Genomic DNA, 20,140 nt, shown 5'->3' on the forward strand with positions numbered 1-20,140 from the left:
TGCTGTTTGAGTTGCCTTTTTGTACTATGTATTTATGTGCAGTGACATTCTCAGCATTGATGATTATGAAATCAAAATATCGATCCACACTAAGAAGTGTTGACGATGTTCTACATCCTGCAGGACCGAACGTTCAGCCAAGATTAAATTCTTGATGTAAAAATAAACAGCCAGTCCCTCCCATTAGTCCACACATTTGCTTTGTCTTTAACAAATCATAAAATTATACATATTCGAAAGAGTTTTAGAATAAATTTCTTTATGGTTTAGCACAAGTAAATATTTGAATTGTTTGCCCAGTTTACACACCTAGAGACCCAGGGTTGTGCAAACATTTCTCAGGCGGAAAGGAAGTGCCAATGGAAAAGGGTTAAGAAGCCCCGCTCAGTGACATATAAGGACCTGTGTGTTAAAAGTTGTATGTCTAGGCCAGGACTCTTCCCTCAACTTTAGACTCATATAGTCAACCAGCTACTTGCTACCACCGCTTGTGTTTTAGCAGCCCCACCCCCACCCAACAAGCTTCTAACTGAACTCCCTGTTACCTTGGCGGATCTTTCCCTCCTTTAACGCCGCACAGCCCCTATATCCGATAAGGGCAACTCCAGTCACCCTAACCTCCTCCTGCAGTGCCCTACACCTAATCCTTCGAGAAACCCTTTCCCTCTTCCTTAGATGTAGACCAAGAATGGATCTGCTTCTTCCTCTTTTTTCCTGGCTGCCACCCAGCTCAAAGACACACGGACACCTAAAACCTGCTCTGAGAACCCTCCTATTTAATATTCTAAGCTGCACCCACACACGCCCTGCCCAGAAATACCTCAGCTTCTCTCACAGTAGAAGCCGAGATCCAGCATAGGCTGAACATGTGTCTGCTCTTCCCCTGCCTCCTAACAGTCTGGCCTTTGTCCCTGCCTGCCACTTCCCTCACCGTCTCCTGAGAAAGGTTAGGCACCTGGGAGCCTGTTTCACCCCCCACTTCCCCAGAGTCCTCAAGGGTCTCCCTCTCACTTCTAGAACTCAAAGATCACTTGCTTATGGGTCCTTTTGCAATCACCCAGTCCAAAAGCACAGGTCCGCCCACTCATACACCCCACATCTCCCTGCCTCGTTTTCAGTTGTTTGCAACAGTGACTTGCTCCATATAACAACTATGCATCTGGGAACATGATAAAGCTCACTGATCAGCAACCCAACCTCAGGCTGGGAGCTTAGTAACCGGACACCTGGCTAGCCTCCATGAGCCTTAGGTTTCATGTTTCATCCTTAGCAACACACAAACACACACACACACACACACACACACACACACATAACTAGTAGTGCCAAATTACCTGAGCCCTGTCCCAGATCCCCTAATGGACAGTCATGTGATCTTATATAACTTTCTGTGCCTCAGTTTGTGTCCTAGAAGGAGTTGTAGCAATGAAGCCGGTACGTACACATCACTTAGAATGATGACTGACATAAAGGAAACACAGAGTTCTAGCATCTGGCTGTCATGTTTATCATATGTCTTTGCAGAGAGAACACAGTTTCGTCATGGAAGGAAATGCTGTGTGTTGGTTCTTTGCTCTCTCATCAGTCCCTGGGAAAGCGCCTGGTACTTCTTAGATGCTCAATAAACGTTTCCCAGATGAATGGAGTTGGTACTTGGAAGAAAGGTCAAATGCGGAATGAACTGTCTCTCTCTTCTATTCTTTAAGGAGCAGTGCTTGAAGTTTCAAAAGTGATGAAACAGAATAGAGAGGCAGGGAAAGTCAGAATGCCAAGAGAAATTCAGGCCTGAATTTTAATCTTTTAATGTCAATTGTGATGAGATAAGCAGAAGACAAACCAACAAATGAAGTCAAAAAATGGTCAGAAACCCAGGCAACACTCAATTCAGGGTGTTCTCTTATCAATCTGCAGAAAAGAAAACTTTAAGAAGTGAGGCCATTATAACTCTGGGACAGGTTGAAGCCTGGATAGGGCTCTGAACTCCATGTGGCAGTGAGGAAGAAGCTTAGAAGCAAGGTAGGAGGGATGTCTATACCAAAGTATACCAAGGAGAAACAGGTCATTTAGGAAGCGAAAATCGACTGGTCCTGAAGTTGAGCGTCAAAAGCCAATGTAAATAAACAGAAAACGAAAGATGTCAAAAGATAGCTCGTCTTGTCTCCCCCGTAGTAGAAGAAGCCTGTAAAGCACCGCATCTTCTCTAAGCACTACCGTACGCGAGCCGGGAGCTAGGCTGGAGATTTAAACACACACACACAGAGACAGAGACACGGGTCATCCGTGAAACAAGAATGCCAACTTGAGTGTGCTCCAGGGAAGCTTATATGGGGATCCTTAACTGCTAGCCATGCCCCAGCTCTCAGGATCTTTCAGCTGCAAAACCCACCAGAATTCACTCCCCTGCCATCAGGAACTCATGAGGGTCTCGTGCTCAGAGTAGCTGCAAACACATGAAAACAAGTTGTTTTGCTCAGTTCACTCCAGCAGGCAGAGGGTCTGAGGTAGGCAAAGAAATTCAAGGGGCCCAGAGATCTGCAGCCCCCAACAGAAGCCTAAGTCCTTTCTAAGTCTCCCCAAGGCACACATTATTACAGCATTAACTATCTACATATAGAATCTATTTACCGACCACTACTTAGGAAGTGTTTTCACAGCAGAAGTGAGTCTCTGTGTGTCCTTTTGTATTCTTTCAGATGTATCTAGAACAGGTACAATTTGAGCCTCTGTGTACAACAGCTGGTTTGCAGGAAAGGTTAGCAATCAACCTTCACGAGCTCTCCTCTCTTTTTTCCTTCCTCACACAACTCCAGACTTCTTTGTAGTCTGAGTCCATTAAGTGAATATGCCCAGACTGAAAGGGAGAAACAAAAACAAACATGTTCTAAATCATGGGTACTATTAATACTCTAAATTCTTTCATGACGCCTGAAACAAGCAGCCCCTGTTCACGTCTTCCATCGTCTGTCCTGCGGCACAGTAATGTCACAGGGGGAAGTAGTGAGTGTGTCTTACCAAGGCCCACTGAGGGTGGGGAGGTGGCACATGAACATGACACTCTGGGTCGTCAAGGCTCCCTTTAGTGCACTGTGGAACAATGGGAGGATACAGAGGCCAAACCCTTTAAGGCTCTGGCCCACACAGAGCAGAGGCCAAAAGAGTGTATCAGCTTCCTGGAGTCATGCACTGGAGTTAAATCCATAACACTCACAACCAGGTTGTAAATTTTAGGCCATAGTTCATTAACTCCAGAAGTTCAAAATGATACCCCCTGCTCGCCCAGTCAATGCAGCTGAGAGTTTTCCCGGCGTGTGATGATCCATCAACAATTGGATTCCAATATCTTTTGCTTCATTAATAGAGTCACACGGGTCCCTCCTGTGGAGCTGGGTAAGGCTTCTGCCTCCATGTCTTTGTTGACGGGCTAGGCTGCAGTTTAAGCTTCCAGCTACAGACAGACCCCTAGTCCACCCGCTCCTGACCTCCAGTCCAGGGACTCCAGGGTGACCAAAGTCAGCAGCAAAGGCTTCCCATGGCATGTTTAACTTTAATGAGATGGTTGAACACTGACTCGAGGGGGTGCACATGGAAGGAACTCTCACGCAGCCTATGGCCACTTTACCCTAAGCACATCCCATCTCAGGATTCCTTAGCAATTACTTGGTTTTGAACCTGGTTAGTGCGAGGATGGGAGAAAATCCTTACTCAGTTGGGAAGTCTGTATTCTCTTAAATCTCGACCTGTGGTTCTGCTGACTTTCAACCCAACAACGTTCTGTAGTCCAAGGCAGAAATCTATCCCACCTGACTAGGTAGATCCCTAAGAAGTTAGCTCCCTCACACTGATCAAGTGGTCGGCAGCCTCCTGAGTGGAGCTGGAACAAAACTTCCACATATGTGGCTTCATGAGTCACAGACGAGAAGCAACCCTAGACTCTGAGTCTGTGGAGCTAAGGTGGTCCAGAACAACCAAAGGCATACAAGCTAGAGGTGTGGGCATCAGCTGTGTTCAAGAAACAGCTGCCACTGTCCAAATAGAAATCCCACCCCAGCACTAAGTTCAGGGTCAAGTTTGGATATGGGGGAAAAAAAATTAAAATCAAGAACCAGTTGGGCAGTCCAAAATAGCAAAGAGCCAGGGCAAGCATGAAGGCACTAGACACAGAGATACTTGCTACGGTCATTGCTTGAGGCATAGTGGTTCAGCCTTGCTAATGGTACCGGTAAAGTCAAACAGCATCCCGAGGCTACCCTGGTCCCTCCCTATAGCCCCTTTCTCCATCATCTGGCAAGAGTTGAAACAATAAAGGCTCACAGTACAAACACGAGGGCACCATTGCCTCGGTTTTCAAAACCTTTGTGAAATTCAAATAAGGTTCTTCTCCTTAGCAACCCTGCCCACTGGGAATTCTGGGTTTTTTTTCCCCTTCCCTCAGCTTCCAAAGTCTCTTGCCTTCTGAGCTCCTAAAACAACATACATTGTAGCCCCCTAAATGTCCATTGCCCAAAAGCCATAGCATCGCTTTCTGCCTCCTGTTAATAAACTGTTCTTCTCTTTGCACAGCAGAGAAAAGATGAAGACGAAATTGGGGGGAAATTATTTCCCAAGTATTGTTTCTTTAACAATAGCAATCCTGGCTCCTGAGAACTCTGTTTTGCTTAATATGTTCTTTTGGAAACGTGGGGAAATGTGACAGTGTAATAACCCAAAAGCAGCGTGAAGTGCCTGATTCCCCAAAGTGTCCATGGAGAAAACAGATGAGCGTTTCCATCCAGAGGAGTCGTGTGCATCGAGAGAAGGTAAGTGCACAAAATCAGGGTCTGCCTGAAGTGGGGTCAAGATGTCAAGGATTAAATGTTTGGATCCTCTGCTTCATGGTAGAAGTGCTTGTGGGAAGACTGGGACTCCATGCCTTTACTTGATGGGGGAGCACACACAAAGCAAATATCTTCCTTTCATACAAAAAAGAAAATTAGCTAGTCTACGTATCAAATGGTTTCTGGACAACAAAAACAACATCAAGATCAAGAAAAATCAGAGAAGATTTCAATAACAATGGGCTTTAGAGCTAGGTATTGGGAAGGGTATCTTGGCATCCTGAGTCTTAACATCTGAGACTGGCAACCAATGGTATTTGGGGGATGGACTTGAGAAGTTACTTTGCAATCAGCTCAAGAATTTTTCTTTGTTAAAGAAAAGGATTGCACCACGTCTTCACAGTGATGCCCTTTATTGTCCTTCTTTTTTAGTTCCTAACTGACACACATACACACACACATACATATACACACACATACACACACACACATACACACACATACATACACACATACATACACACATACACACACATACACACACACACATACACACACATACACACACACATACACACACATACACACACACATACACACACATACACACACATACACACACACACCTTCAGAACACATCCTGTGTGAGCATTACTTTAGTAAGGAATGAGAGGAAGAGAAGAGGATGCTTACTCGGGCAAGATGGAGAAACGAGGCAGAGACATGAAGTGGTCAGAGTGTGATCTGCTACGGCAGGACGGTGGGAGAGACCTGAAGGGACAGGGTCCCATGCAAGCTGAAGTACACACCACAACCAAATGGACAAAGCTGGCAGGTGAAGGTGGACCCAGGATGAAACGCAATGGCTGACGTCGGCCAAGGGCTACACACAACATGTGGTCAGGACACTGTGTCCTGTCCACCTGAACCTCCATGCACTGGTGTCCTCAAGTCTGCACCTTTTCGCATATGACCCTGGTGCCTCTCATCACACAGGCTAATGACACAGGCTAGTTAGACTTCGGGCTTGGCCACCGTGTGTTTTGTTCTTGAGCTGTAGAGGGAGAACTAGTGGGACATTTGAGGACTGCTCTGTGTACCTCAGCCATTGTCTTTACGTGGGACAGGCACTGAGAGACACACAGAAGAGAGGGACCTGTCCTACGTGCTCCCTGTGTTAACCATGCAGCCCGCCTACGCTCTTTCCATGTTCTCTCAATACCCCACTCTTGCCTTCCCCCATGTTCAAGACCAGTAGCATGACTGGATAAATCCTCCAGCCCCAAGAGCTATGTGCTATGGGTTGGCAAGCAGCCTTGAGCTCACCAGGGCCACGGGATCCCGCAAGTCTTGCCCTATATGCACATTGACTCCCTGCTACGTTGCCCGCGTTCTTCCTCCAACAGACCTGAGTCAATTGTGTTTAGATGGGCAAAACGGGGTGCAGAAGGCAGGAGAGCAGAACACTTCCAAAGCTTTCATTTGTCCCTAAGAAGAGAGGTAATAGAAAGGATGAAGAATGCAGAGCAGAAGGTGATTGGTGTCTGCACGGGGCAAGGCTCCGCAGGGAGATCTGTATATGAGGGATTTTAGTGCAGGTATGGGCTCGGGTAGTCATGCAAAATGAGAAGTCCTAGAGTCTCACCTTCTGCAAACCAGAGAGCCAGGGAAGGCAGTGATGAAATTCAGTCCAGGTTGATGGTCATGGAGAGCCAGGGGAGGTCACTAGGATAGGCCACCTGGAGCCCAGAGGCTGGGGACTCAGGAGCTCTGATTTCCGAGACAAGAAATGATGGCTTTGGGCTGGACACTGGTGTCACCTCACACTCTTCCTCTGAGACTTAGGGGACACTGTGAAAGGGCAGTGAAGAAATGGTGAGACACTGAAGTGGGGTGAAACGGTATCCTCTGGACACGAGGGCACTGCACTCACAAACTCAGGACAACTCTGGTTGCCTGCACAAGACCAAGCCAGTTGACACTCCAGCATGGACGGAGGAAGGGCTCGGAAGGCCCCACCCTTAGCTTTGGGAGGGGTTGGCTACTGGGCAGAGAGAGTAATTTTTCCTCAGGGGTGTAGCCCATGGAAGGTTGCCCATGTTCAAATGGATGGTCCTTTACCCATGGCCATGGAGGTACCATCAACTAGACTCCCTGGGTTAGGGAGTTGGGGGTTGGGAGGAGGATGTAGGGAAGATCTTGGAGGAGTTGGGGGTGGGGAGGAGGAGCAGGTATGATCCAGACGCATTGTTTCCATGCATGTTATTGCTGAAGGAAAGAAACTCAAAACTGAGTAGAGCTGGAAAGTGAACCTTCCCTGTTTCTTGTTCTACACTTTCCTCCGTGAAGTAGGCGATGCCCACCCTCATTGAGGCTCCCAAGAAACACCCTCCCAGATGTTGTCAGGGTGAAGCTGATGCCTGGCTCTCTGGGCACCCCATGGTCCAGCCTGGCTGACAACTCTATGAGCCCCATTAGTGAGCTCCAGATGAAGTGATGTCAGTGATAAAAGGAGCTTACTTTGGGCTGAGGATCTCTGGGAGGGGGGGAGGGAAGTGTCAGAGAAAAAGGTGACTTTGAACCAGATCTTGAAGGATAGAAAGGTTTTGCAGGTGCGGAGAAAGGGAGGGGGCCGGAGAAGCCCCTCAGGCTGGGGAGGCCGGGGTTCCGGCTGGGAACCCTTTCTCGGAGTTATGAAATCACCTCAGAGCTGCGAGAGCTATTTGGCATGGGTCCATATGCAGCGTGCGCACATGGGGATGGGGGAATCTCCTCCTGAAAACCTAATTTGTCAACACCCCGGGCTCAGAGGAGAGAAACAGAAGCCAGCGTCTCGTTAGCTTTGAACGACCACAGTCCCTTGCATCCGAGTGGCTGCTGCGACTGCGGCGAGGCCTGTGTAAATAGCGCCGGATGGGATTGTAGCTAATAGGGTTATTAATACCTGTCACATCCCAGGATGGCAGAATAATGTGGAGGTTTTCTACTATAGATTAAAACCAACCAACGGGGAATTTTCCGAGGCTGGCAGTCACAGTTTTCTCTTCAGACAACTTTTCCTCCAGCCAAGCAGACAGGGGTAAGTAATTGTCCCGGGGAAAGGTTTGTCACCACGGTAAATGCAAAAGCGGGAACAAGCCTGCCTCGCTTATCCTCAGGCAAGAACATGGGTATTCAAAACTCACAGATAATCCCCAAACCTCCCCGCAGCCTGTAGATTTGACCTCTTTCCCGGCCCAGATAGTCACCCCAAAGAAAAGCCACCTTTATTTGAGTTTCACGCCTTTTGTTCTTGCGTAGGAAGAAGACAGAGAAGCTGAAGAGAGAAGGAACCAGACGCGGGGCTGAGGACATTCTGCAGGCCCTTGGGCCCTGGGGATGCATTGAACAGGGCAGCTCCAAGCAGAAAAAGGCTGGTGGTCCTCCCATCTCCTCTGGGCCTCTATCCAGAACCTGGAGTGTGGTCTTGCTCTTCCATAGAAGTCTCTAGAAGTCCCGAAGAAAGGCTGCAAGAGTAACAAACAGTGCGGTGGGTACAGTCTTGATGGCTTCTCCTCCTGTGCAATGCAATAAGCCCACTTCATCCAGAAGAGCCTCCTTGGGAAAACATGTCAGTGAGAGCATTAGATGTCTTTCATCTTTGTGTCCTTGCACCCCTCCATAGGTGCCTCAGGAGACTCTTTGTCCTGCTGGCCTCTCCAGGCCTGGTCCACTCCCCTTCGTCAAAGCCCACCAGAAGATGGCTGTAAGTGTCTGGGGCCTAGACAGGGCTAAAGGACATGTGCTGTTGCCCCTTCAAAGCTCTCAGTGGTAGTATTAGTGGGCTGGAGTCACCTGTCAAATGCTTTGATTAGTCCTGGAGATGTGAAAAGAAATGCAGGGCTCCTAGTACTCTCTATAAATGAGATTTTGTACCACAGTTGGGTACAAAATTAGGCCTGCTTGAGAAGGCTTGGCTTGATGCTGTTTTGGAGATGAACACCTGATGCTGCCTTTATTTGGGGTCTTTCATTCCCCTTTGTGTATGGTGTTGATCCTACCTCCCATTCTTCACTCTCCCAGTTCCCCACTGTTGTAGACTGGATTGCATCTCTCTGAAATGTATAGATGAATCTCTATGCCATACCCATTTGACTATGTTTAGAGGCAGGACTTTCGAAGAAACAGTGAAGATTAAATGATGCTCTAAGGATGGTACCCTAAGCCAATGGAACTGGTGCCCTCAGAATGAAAGTGACTGCTGGTAACTGAAGGATTAAGTCTCTCCGAAATCCTTGTTGAAATCTAGCCCCAGTGTTGGTGGTATTGAGAGGCAAGGACCACACTAAGTAGTTAAGTCTTGAGGACTCCACTCTCCTCATTGATGGGGTGAGTAGCCTCTTAAATGAATCTCAGATAAGGTCCCTCCCCACTTCCTCTTCCGGCCATGGGAGGACACAGGCAGAAGAAGAGCAAACCTTCACTGGAAACCAAATCTACAGGAAACTTGACCTCCAACCTTCCTAGCCTGCAAGACTCTGAGTAAAAGATCATATAATTTAAGAATTACTTATTCTGCAAGGTACTTAAAGTACAGCACAAGCAAACCGAGACAGCAGCCATCTTCAAGCTAGAAAGAGAGGTCTCACCAGAAACCAACACTACAATACTCTTCTCTGGGACTTTTAGACTCCAGACCCAGAAAAAACAAATCTCTCTCTTTTTTTAAGCTCTCCAGTCTGTGGTTCTCATGGCAGCACAAGCTGTCACACCTGCTTCACTCCAGTGTCTTAGAGGAAATGGAGGAGGGCCGCTCTGACTCTAAAGATTAGCACAGGTTAGTACAGTGACTCCAACATAGTGAGCCTAGGTGTTAAGGACATGAACTGGGCCCACGACAAGGCTGGGTTTTTTTTTTCTCACCATGACCGTGCCATGGTCATCTGCCCTGTGGGAAGAAAACCATAAATTGCCCTGCAGGAAAGAAGAGTGGACACCAACACACAGTAAGCATGTTATATGTTCAAGATTATTATTTATTTTGGCCCTATTGTGGATAAACAGAATGGCTTTGAACCTAATTTTTCTCTATGTAAATAATAAAAAATAGATGCTTCCCATCTTCCAATTATTGATAATTTTAAGGGAAACTATGGTGGTTTGAAAGACAAATGGTCCCCAAAGAAAGTGACACTAATGGAAGCTGTGGCTTTGTTGGAGTAGGTGTGGCCCTGTTGCAGAAAGTATGTCACTGTGGGGATGGGCTTTGAGGTCTGCTAAGCTCGAACTACACCCAGTGAGATAGACCACTTCTTGTTGCCTACATATCAAAATGTAAAGTTCTCAGCATCTTCTCCGGCATCATGTCTGCTTCATGTCCACCATGATAATAGATTAAACCTCTGAAACTGTATGCTACCCAACTGAATGTTTACCTTTACAAGAGTTGCTGTGGTCAGGGTAACTCTTTACAGTATTAGAAACTCTAAGACAGAAACAAAGATGAAGTCAAAGCAAGGAAGAACAAATGCCTAGGAATTCTGAGCTAATTTGTTGTTTCTATTATTGCTGCCACCTTTAGTGGCTCTTCTACTACTTCTGTATATGAGTGATGACCCAAGAGTCCCCATACTTTGTTTCTGACTCCTTCAGATGACTCGCAGTTATATCCAACAGAGGTCTGGCTGTATCTGCTGCCTGTAGCTAAAGCCATTTCCTCTTACAAGCTTCTCTTCCCCCAAAGTTACCTTTGTCACCCTTGCCCAGTGGTACAAATAGTTGTGATGGGGGCAAAGAGCAGAAATCTTGAGTGGCATAGTTTAGACCTTGGATATTTGCCCCAAAGTGCCTACACATTACTGAGTCCCCAGTCTGTGGTGCTCCTGGGAAGTGACCTGCCCTTAGGAGGTAGGGTCTAATAGAAGAAAGTAGCCTTCATCACCGGATGTTATGAATGTCACCCAGGTATGCCTTCAAAGATGATATTGGGGTTCCATCTCCTTCTTTATTCCTTTTATTGCTCCTTGGCCACTGTAAAAAGAACATCTTCCTCTGCCTTGTGCTGGCACCATGATGTCCATCCTTTCCACAAGCCTGGAGGTATCAGTACCAAGCAACCATGGAAAACCTCTAAAACCATGAACCCAAACAAGCACTTGGTAGTTGATTTATCATGGACGTGGCTCTATCTTAGAGGTAAACCACTTGCCTAGGTGCTGCTTGGCTTTAATTCATAGCACTTAAGAAGCTGAACTGTCTCAGTGATAGAAAGCTGCTTGACTCTTACGCTAATTCTTGCCTGGTTCTGTGTCAGCCAACGAGTGGACTTTTGCCTCTCTGCCCCTGATTGCAGAGCATGAATGTTATGGAAATCAAGAGCAATATTCCCAGAACGTAGCTGACATCCAAATCCCCGCTGTCTTGTTGGGAACTGAGTGGCAATCTTGCCTTCTACATCCCTCAACCCTTCATGTAGCATGGGGGCTCTTCCTCAGCAGGCCCACAGAAAGGGCCAAGGCCAGCGGCTGGCAGCCCTGGAATTGATCCTGGGCACCCAGCCCTTTGTGGCCCACCCCCCTCTCAACTTCCTTTCCAGAAAATACTCTGCCCATCCCAGCAGCCAAGAAACCATGCCAACTGCAAGCCCTGAAGGGCAGGGCTTCACCGACATTTCTAAATGATTCATTGGCTGGTGGACCCATCTAGAAAGTACATCTTTCTTGAGTCCCAGATGTCCCCGAAAGCATAGGAGTGATACCGGGGTTGTTTGGTTTGTCACTGCTGCTACCTTAGACAGTCCCTCCCTCATTGACCATGGGGGTCAGGTAGGCATGGGTGGGGAGTAAGAGTTAGGGGGCGTGTAGTCACAATGACTGGGTCCGGTTCACAATAAGAGGCCTCCACAAATTCCCTCTCCTTCCCTCCCTCCCCACTCTCCTCTCAAAAAAAAAAAAAATCAGCAAGTGACACGGGTATTAATCCCAGGGCTCTCACACAAGGAACAACGTAAAGGACTGATAAAGAAGCACACATGAGAAGTGTTATTTCTGACTGGGGACAAAGCACTCAATACTGCCAGGATGAGCCTCCTCTCTTCGCCCCCCTCCACCCTCTTGGCTGTTTACAGTAAAACTTCATCACGAGCCGCTATTAAGCTTGGCAGTTACTGTAAACGCCGCTGTCCGCTGTTGACTTCCACAGCCCCGGGACATTTTATCCAAGACAGAGTGGCTTCCACAGAGAGACCCAAACCTCCTCTTGCTTCTCTTCAGAAAGTAGAAAGTGCCCTAGAGAGAGAGATCAGCCAGCTCTCCAGCTGGAGAATGCCGGCGCCCTCCCCTCACTCTGTGGGCTGTAAAGATGATAATGAAGTCGGCAGGGCTGGTGGGATAGGTTCCAGAACAAAATGAAAAGCAGTTTGGCCATTATGAGGAAGGCCAGAGAGCAGCATCTGACCTCTTCTATCCGTTTTCTCTGCCACCTTGATGGAGGGAGAGAAATAGCCTATTCTGGGGTCTATAAATGAAAACTGGATATGGGGCCAGGGTGAATTGTTTGGGATGGAGAGGCTCCAGGCTCTGTAGTCGCCTGATTGTGACAGGATGTAGGATGGAGTGCCCTGAAGAAGTCAGCTACCTTCACCACTCTCTGCTTTCTTTCCCCAAAGAAGCTTCAACCTCCAGATAGAAGCCACTGAGGGACTTGTTTAAAATTCTCTATGATTAATTCATGGCATTTATCTTTCTTTCATCTGAATTTTAGAAGGGAGGCAAAGCTCAGAGCTCACCCGACGTCCTCAGCAAAGGCTCCTTGGTCTCCACATGGCTGGTGCCTGCTGCCGTTCCTGACACAGACATGTCCACTATCCCTTGCCTGAGTGCGTGTTGGCTGCCAAGTGTGAGGCCGACATGGGGAAAGTGGTGGCCTTTGTAATGAGAAAACCTGGGGTCGAATCCTAGCTCCAACATTTGATAGCTCCATAACTTTGAGGCATTTCATTTCTCTGAGACCCAATTTCCTCTTCTGTAATTTGGGGGTAATAATGCCTGCATGATGAGGCCATCGGGAGGATTAAATGAAATAAAGATGTTAAAGTGCTTATCACAGTGCCTGGCTCACCAATAAATCTTGTTGGATCTGAATCTGAGGGATCAAATATTGACCTCCCTAAACCCTAGAGAAAAATGCCCGTGCCTCTGAATAGAGTACCGTCAGCAACAGGATTATCTCTTACAGATCCAGGGTCAGTCATCACTGCCCCCTCCCCAAACATACCTGAGCTCCTCTCTATTTCTTTCCTCCCACTCCCCAGATGATGTGTGCCCTGGGAAAGCTAACGAATTTTAATATCATCCTAAGTCAAACATCATTATGAAAGTAAACCAGTTTGGAAGAAAAACTAAAAGCACAGAACACATCCCAAGGCCAAATGTAAATGGGTTTTAGATTCCCCATTATTTTAAGTTACCTACGCCCAGGAGATGCTGGGAAGACAACCTAAATTCATGCAGATAATCAAGAAGTGATCATCTGGATGACTCGCTTGTAACAGCTTTTAAAACAAAGACCTCCCCCTCAGCTTGACTTCAGAGAGAATCTCCCCCTCACATTCCAAGGGGCTGGTTGTGCTTTAGGGTAGGGTGAATAAGTGAATAGATGTTCCAAATTTCTCAGTGTGGAGGGCCATTGCTAAGACTCTTAAGCAGTGAAGAGGTCTCATATTCCAGAAGCTTCCAAATGCAATCATTTTCCTAAATCTTCAAATGTGCATGGTCTACTGGGACTGGAGAGATGGCTCAGTGGTTAAAAGCAATGCTGCTCTTCAAGAGGACCTGAGTTCAATTCCAAGTACCCATACAGCAGTTCACAACGGTCTGTAACTCCAGTTCCAGGGATTCTGATAACCCCACAAAGGCATACATACAAATCTCAATGCACATAAAATAGGAATAAATAAATCATTAAAAAAAAAGAAATTCTTGAAGAAAAAAATGTGCGTGATCTGTATCTCTTCCTTGTGCAAGTGTGTGATGTATTTGTGTGTGTGCACTATATGTGTTTGTGTGTGAATGTATAAATGTGTACAGAGGCCAGAGGTCGATGCCCGATGTCCTCTATCCTGCTCTATCTTCCTGTCTGATTTAGACTTTCCCAAAACTGGAGCCAACTGGTTCAGCTCCACTGGCTGGCCAGCAAGCTCCAGGGATACACTTGTCACCAGAGCTACCAACTTCTCTCCTCGGTTACATTGGAGTTTCAGACTCATGTTATTTTACCCAGCTTCCACAGGTGGGCCAGGGACCCAAACTCAGGTCTTCTGTCTACATAGCCAGCACTTTATCCAGTAAGCCATCTCCCCAGACCCTAGGATTAGCTCCTTTGATGCTATTGTGACCCCAAAACACCTGATAGGAACAGTTTATGGGAGGAGAGACTTGTTTGGCTCACAGTTTCGGAGGGTCTCAGACCATCTTGGCAGACTAGGTATGGTTCTGCGCTATTGGGAAACATGTGATAGCATTAATCAGGAAATAGGAAGTGTATTGTTACTAAGGGCTGGACTATTTTCAAAGTCTTTCCTCTAGTGGGCCTACTTCTGCCAGTCAGACCACACCTCCTAAAAGCTCCAAAGCCACCCAAAAATAGCACCACCAGCTAGAGAACAAAATGTCAAACCATGAGTCTATGGAGCACATTCTATATTCAAATCACAATATTTCACCCCTGGCCTCCAAGGTTCATGGCTTATCTCATAATTGAAAATACATTTAGTTCAGCCTTAAGAGTCTCTAGAATTTTAAGAACCTCAGCACTGCTCCAAAAGTACAAAGTTTCTTGTGAAACCCAGAGCAGACTCTTAGCCATGAGCCTCCATAAGAGTCTAAAAGAAATCTGCATACTTCCAACATACAGCTTCACGTAAACACTCTCATTCCAAAAGAGGAGCAGAAGGTTTGCAAGGAAAAACCTGTTCCGAGAAAGACCAAACCAAAGGTTCAAAGCAGGAAAAAAAAATCATCAAATCTTATAGCTTCCTGTAGCACATCTGGGGCACATGGGGGCATGATGTGGACTCCAACAGTCTTAGGCATCAGTGGTTTATGGCCTTACTTCCTGTAACATCTATGGGTTTGTCTCTTAGGCTTGCTTCCCTCAGTACCTGAAATTCTTCTCAGTGGACATTTCACATTATTGGCTTCTAAAACATCCTGAGGCCTCCATTGCAAGTTGAGCTTCCCCCTCAAAATTTCATGCATAGCCTACTCAAGGGCTCTTGCAAGGAACTCAACTCCATTGCATATTGTATAGTCCTTAAGGCTTTCCTTAAAAGTCTTCCTGGGAGCCTCCAAGATCCTTCTACTAGCCAGGTCCTACTTCCTAAATGATCCATAGTTCACGAAAATAATGTCATCAGACACGGAACAAGCGTTAAACCATGAGCCCATGGGAACATTCCTGACTCAAACCATAACATACCACCATGGCATTCTATCTTAGTTGCTTTTCGATTGCTGTGAAGAGACACCATGACCAACTTATAGAAGAGTTTGTTGCTTACAATTTCAGGGGATTAGTCTATGATCACCATGGCAGAGAGCATGGCAGAAGGCAGCTAGACATAGTGCTGGGGTAGTAGCTGGGAGCTTTTGTGTTAAGACAAAAACCATGAGGCAAAGACATATAACTGGGATGAAGTGATATTTTAAAACCTCAAAGCCTAGCCATTGTGGCACACCTCCTCCAACAAGGCAGCCCCTCCTAATCCTTCCCAAACAGTTCCACTAACTGGGAACCAAACATCCAAGCATGTGAGCCTATGGGGACTATTCTCACTCAAACTACCACACATTCCCTTCGCCTTACTGTCAAAAAATCGACCCCAACAGCTACAGAGTGCTGTTAGGACACAACTGACTCCATAGTGAGTCGGTCTTTCCATGTCCTATACCACCCACTTTTTTTTTTTGGATTTTCAAGACAGGGTTTCTCTGCAGCTTTTGGTTCCTGTCCTGGAACTAGCTCTTCTAGACCAGGCTGGCCTCAAACTCAAAGAGATCCGCCTGCCTCTGCCTCCGGAGTGCTGGGATTAAAGGCGTGCGCCACCACCGCCTGTCTATACCACCCACTTTTATTTCACAATTCAAGTCACCGAACTATTGTCTTTTCCAATGCAGAGTGATGATCCCAGGAAATGGTTGCTACTTGAAATTTTATCATTAGTAGTTTTATCATTTTATCATTGCTCATTAACCAAGCCTGAACTACAATAATACTGTCCTATATGCTTATAAAATGCTAGCTCCAACTCTTCCTAGGAACCTCTGCAGATTAGAATAGATACCAAGCAAGGATGGAGACTGGTTAAGAGCACTGGCTGCTCTTACGGGAGATGTGGGTTCAATTCCCAGGACCAATATCACAGCTCATAATTGTTTGTAACTCTAGTTCCAGGCTGTCCGACACCCTTACATACACACACACACACACACACACACATACATAGATATATATGCACATATACACATATATATATGCAGGCAAACCACATTAAAAAACAATAGACACCCAGGATCTATCATTGTTTACTCCTGAATAATATGTTCAGTAGATTTTAGAGGCTCAGCAATGGCAGAAACTTTCAGCGATACAGCCCATGTGACCAGGGTGCCTGACATAAAGCAGATGCTCAATGAGCACTTACCCCTTCTTCTAGTTTCTCCCTGGCTTTGAACCTAGGTTCTGGTGTTTGTATCTCAAGCGTCAAGCTACTGGCTTTATCCTGTGTGCTATCAAACTTTGACCATGCCACCCTTAAATATGTCTGTCTGAAAAAGCTGTTTTTTTTCTTAATTTCAATATGAGCATCTATTCCTATCTTTGAAATGAGTCCAACACAGCTATCATGCATAACATTTTTTTGGTGGTGCAATTGAAACTAGTACCTCATGCATGACAGGAAAGCATTAAACCACCGAGTTATATTTCCCAGCCCTCTTTTTTATTTTGAATCAATCTAGTCTTGAACCTATTCTACAGCCTAGGCTGGCCTTGAACTTGCAATCATTTTGCGGTAGCTTCCCAAGTAGCTGGCATTACAGGCTTCTTCTGCCAGGCCTGGCTGCAAATTTGTTTAAAGGATTAAATTATATGTATCAAGTCCCTTGCAGAATTCCCGGCACATAGATCAGGTTCAGCAAATGTTATTCCCTCCTCTACTTTCCCATAAATAGGGATGTTGTCAAGAGTCAATGGATAACTTAAGTAATGTTCCTGAATATTTATGCCACCCAATAAACAGCAGCTCCTCTCAGCATCCCCAAGGCATTGGGTTGTGAAGGCAAACATTCACAGGACTATGCTAGGTGCCCGGAAAACAAAGATGAATAGCTCTTGCCCTCGAGGTGCTCATGGGTGGAGGACAAACCATCCAGCTAATAACACTGCAAAACAAGACAAAGGAAACAATAAAAATGTAGGGGGACTCTGTGAGAAATACTGGGACAGACTTACTTTTCTGACCATCTACTCTTGTGTGTACATGAATTCTTGACTTGGCTCAGCCAGCCGACATCCTCCAACTATGCCAATGATGTCATTGATTGACAGCAACCAGCTCTCCAGGCATTCAACATCAATAATCAATAAGCCATAGAACACAGAATGTAGGAGCAGAATTTATCAAAAACAATTGGCAGACTCTTCCAAGACACCGCTACCCTGTCCTTCTACCACCTCCTCTGGTCCTTTGGCAGCAGCAGGAGCCGATGCTAACCTTCTCCCTTCCACTGCTCACTCCTAGATAGTCAGGAAATGTTTTTGTTTAAAGCCTTCAGTGTTATTTTATGAAGGTAAGGGAAGAAAACTAGCCATGTACTTTGTGCCAAGCCCCTTCCTGGACAGTTTATAGGTTTGTTCACTTGATCCTCAAAATAGCTCCTTGGGATTTGAGAACATGACTCCACTCATTCTATGAGGCTGGAAATATTGAAATATTGAAAATATTTGTTTATAGTTAGAGAGCCCACAGGATGGGTCAAAGGATAATGGACTCTTGCCATCAAGTCTGATCACTTGAAATTGATCCCTGGGACCTACATGGTAGTGGGAAGAGAAGAGAGTTCAGACAGTGTCCTTCATATACACAGTGCAGCATACACACACACACACACATACATACATACATACACACACGTACGCGCATGCACCCCAAATAAATATTTATTATAAATAAATAATTTTTTCTTTAAAATAGATGATAGCTTGTGAGTGACAAAGAGCTGGTGGGAACAGCAAGAGTGACTGTGAAGGGGCAGTGGGCAGAGGTGCTCCAGTGTGAGCGATAGAAAGAGATAAAATCCAGTCAGGGCGGGGTGCACCTGTTGATGGCTGTCCAGGGGCGCAGCCTGGTTTGTCTTGCTTCGCTCATTTAGGGGTATCTTTGCCTGTCTCTTCCCTCAGGCGAGGGTGTCAAATAAGTGCTTATACACTTGGAACCAGACTTCACCCCAACCCAGAGTGCAGACATTTCCCATGAGTGCCCCACATCCTGCCAACATGCCAGCACCCCACTCATCCAGAAGAGAACATGGGATCTCCACTGACCAAAAACAACCACGGGCCTGCCGGCTCTCCCAGAAGAGTAACAGCCCACACTTATGCCCAAGGAAGCATAGAGCAGCAGGGGTAAATAGATTTCCCTATATAATGTAAGTGCCAGAACATGGATTTGAACTTCGTGTGCTTTGGTCCGGAAAAGCAAGCTCTTTGCATTATGCAGCCTGCCCTGAGAGAAAATACTTGCCCAGAAACATACAGACAACCTAGTGGCAGCAGGACAGAGTGCTATGGGACAATGGTTTGTACCCTGTCAATTGTATTTTAATAAAACGCTGATTGGCCAGTAGATAGGCAGGGAGTATAGGTGGGACAACCAAGCAGGAAGTAGAGGCAGGGCCACAAGAATAGGAGAATTCTGGGAAGAGGAAAGCTTGGTCTGCAGTCATGACTCAGCCACAGAAGAAGTAAGAAGTGACTGCCTCGTTGAATAAGGTACTGAGCCACGTGGCTAGCATAGACAAGAATAATGGGCTAATATAAGTTAAAAGAGTTAATAAGAAGCCTGAGCTAATGGGCCAATCAGTTTATAACTAATGTAGACCTCTGTGTCATTTCTTTGGGACTTAACGATTGCAGGAACCAGGCAGGACAGAAACCAAGGCAACAACAGAGGATACAGCCAGTCTCTGGCTCGAAGTCTGATGAACGGTTGACACCGCCTGTGAGAACAATTCTGGCGAGCTCTTGGTACAAAAGCAAACCCTGTCAGAATATAGCAAGCTAAGACAAAAATATCACTGATTTTGCTCAAAGCCTGCCACTTGGGTTGGGCTTGGTGGTGGCTTCTAGTAATGAGGGCTTAGCAAGAAGAGTTTGATTAGACCGGGAGGTGGGGGGAGGTTCTGCTATAACGACTGTCACGTGGGAAGCTCAACCAGGACTGTTAACAAGTGTTCCGGGGTCCTCCTCACATGGACCTCTCCTCTGAGATGCTTGCATTTCCTCACAACATGGCATTGGCTTCCACGGACGTATATTGAAGGGATTTGTAAGATTTCCCATAGCCTGGTCTTGAGAGTTCTAGAATGTCTCTTTCACTAGATTCTATTGGCTCATCATATCATAAAAGGCAGTCTAGATTCAAGAGAAGAGTTAAGTTTAGGAGCTTAATTTAAGTTGTAAGCATAACAGTCCAAGTTCGATCCACAGGGACTGTTTTAAAACAGCCCAGCATTGTGGCACACACGTGTAAGGCCAGCACAGGGGCTGGGGGAGACTGACAGGGACTTTACTGACCAGCAAGCCTACTGGTGAACTCCAGTCCAGAGAGAGAGATCAGAGATCCTGTTTCAAATAACAGTGGATGGAACCTGAGTCATGACATCTAAGATTGCCATCTATCCCACACATGCATGGGATACACATGCATAGCACGAACGCATGCACACACATGTGTATGTACATGAACACAGAGAGGAAAGGTTTCGGCTTTCTCTGTGTGGGATGAGTAGTGAGGAAGTTGTTGCAATCTTCTGATTCACTTCAGGGACCTTAGTTGTAGAAAAAGGAGAAAAATCACTGGCAGCTTCCCCAAATAGACTTCACTCACCTGCCATGGCAGCAAACTACCTTGCTATGCAGATCATGCAGTGCCCAAAGGTGGGGGTTGGGGTGAGAGCCTGGCAGGCATGCTCCCTGCTGTTCTGCCACAGTGTGGTAGCCAGGACGACGAGGTGAGCTGGTCCCAAGCCCAAAGCATTAGGACCCATCAGAATGCTGGCTGACCCTCC

The sequence above is a fragment of the Microtus pennsylvanicus genome, chromosome 3 (assembly GCF_037038515.1).
Source record: "Microtus pennsylvanicus isolate mMicPen1 chromosome 3, mMicPen1.hap1, whole genome shotgun sequence".
NCBI classification, from domain to species: domain Eukaryota; kingdom Metazoa; phylum Chordata; class Mammalia; order Rodentia; family Cricetidae; genus Microtus; species Microtus pennsylvanicus.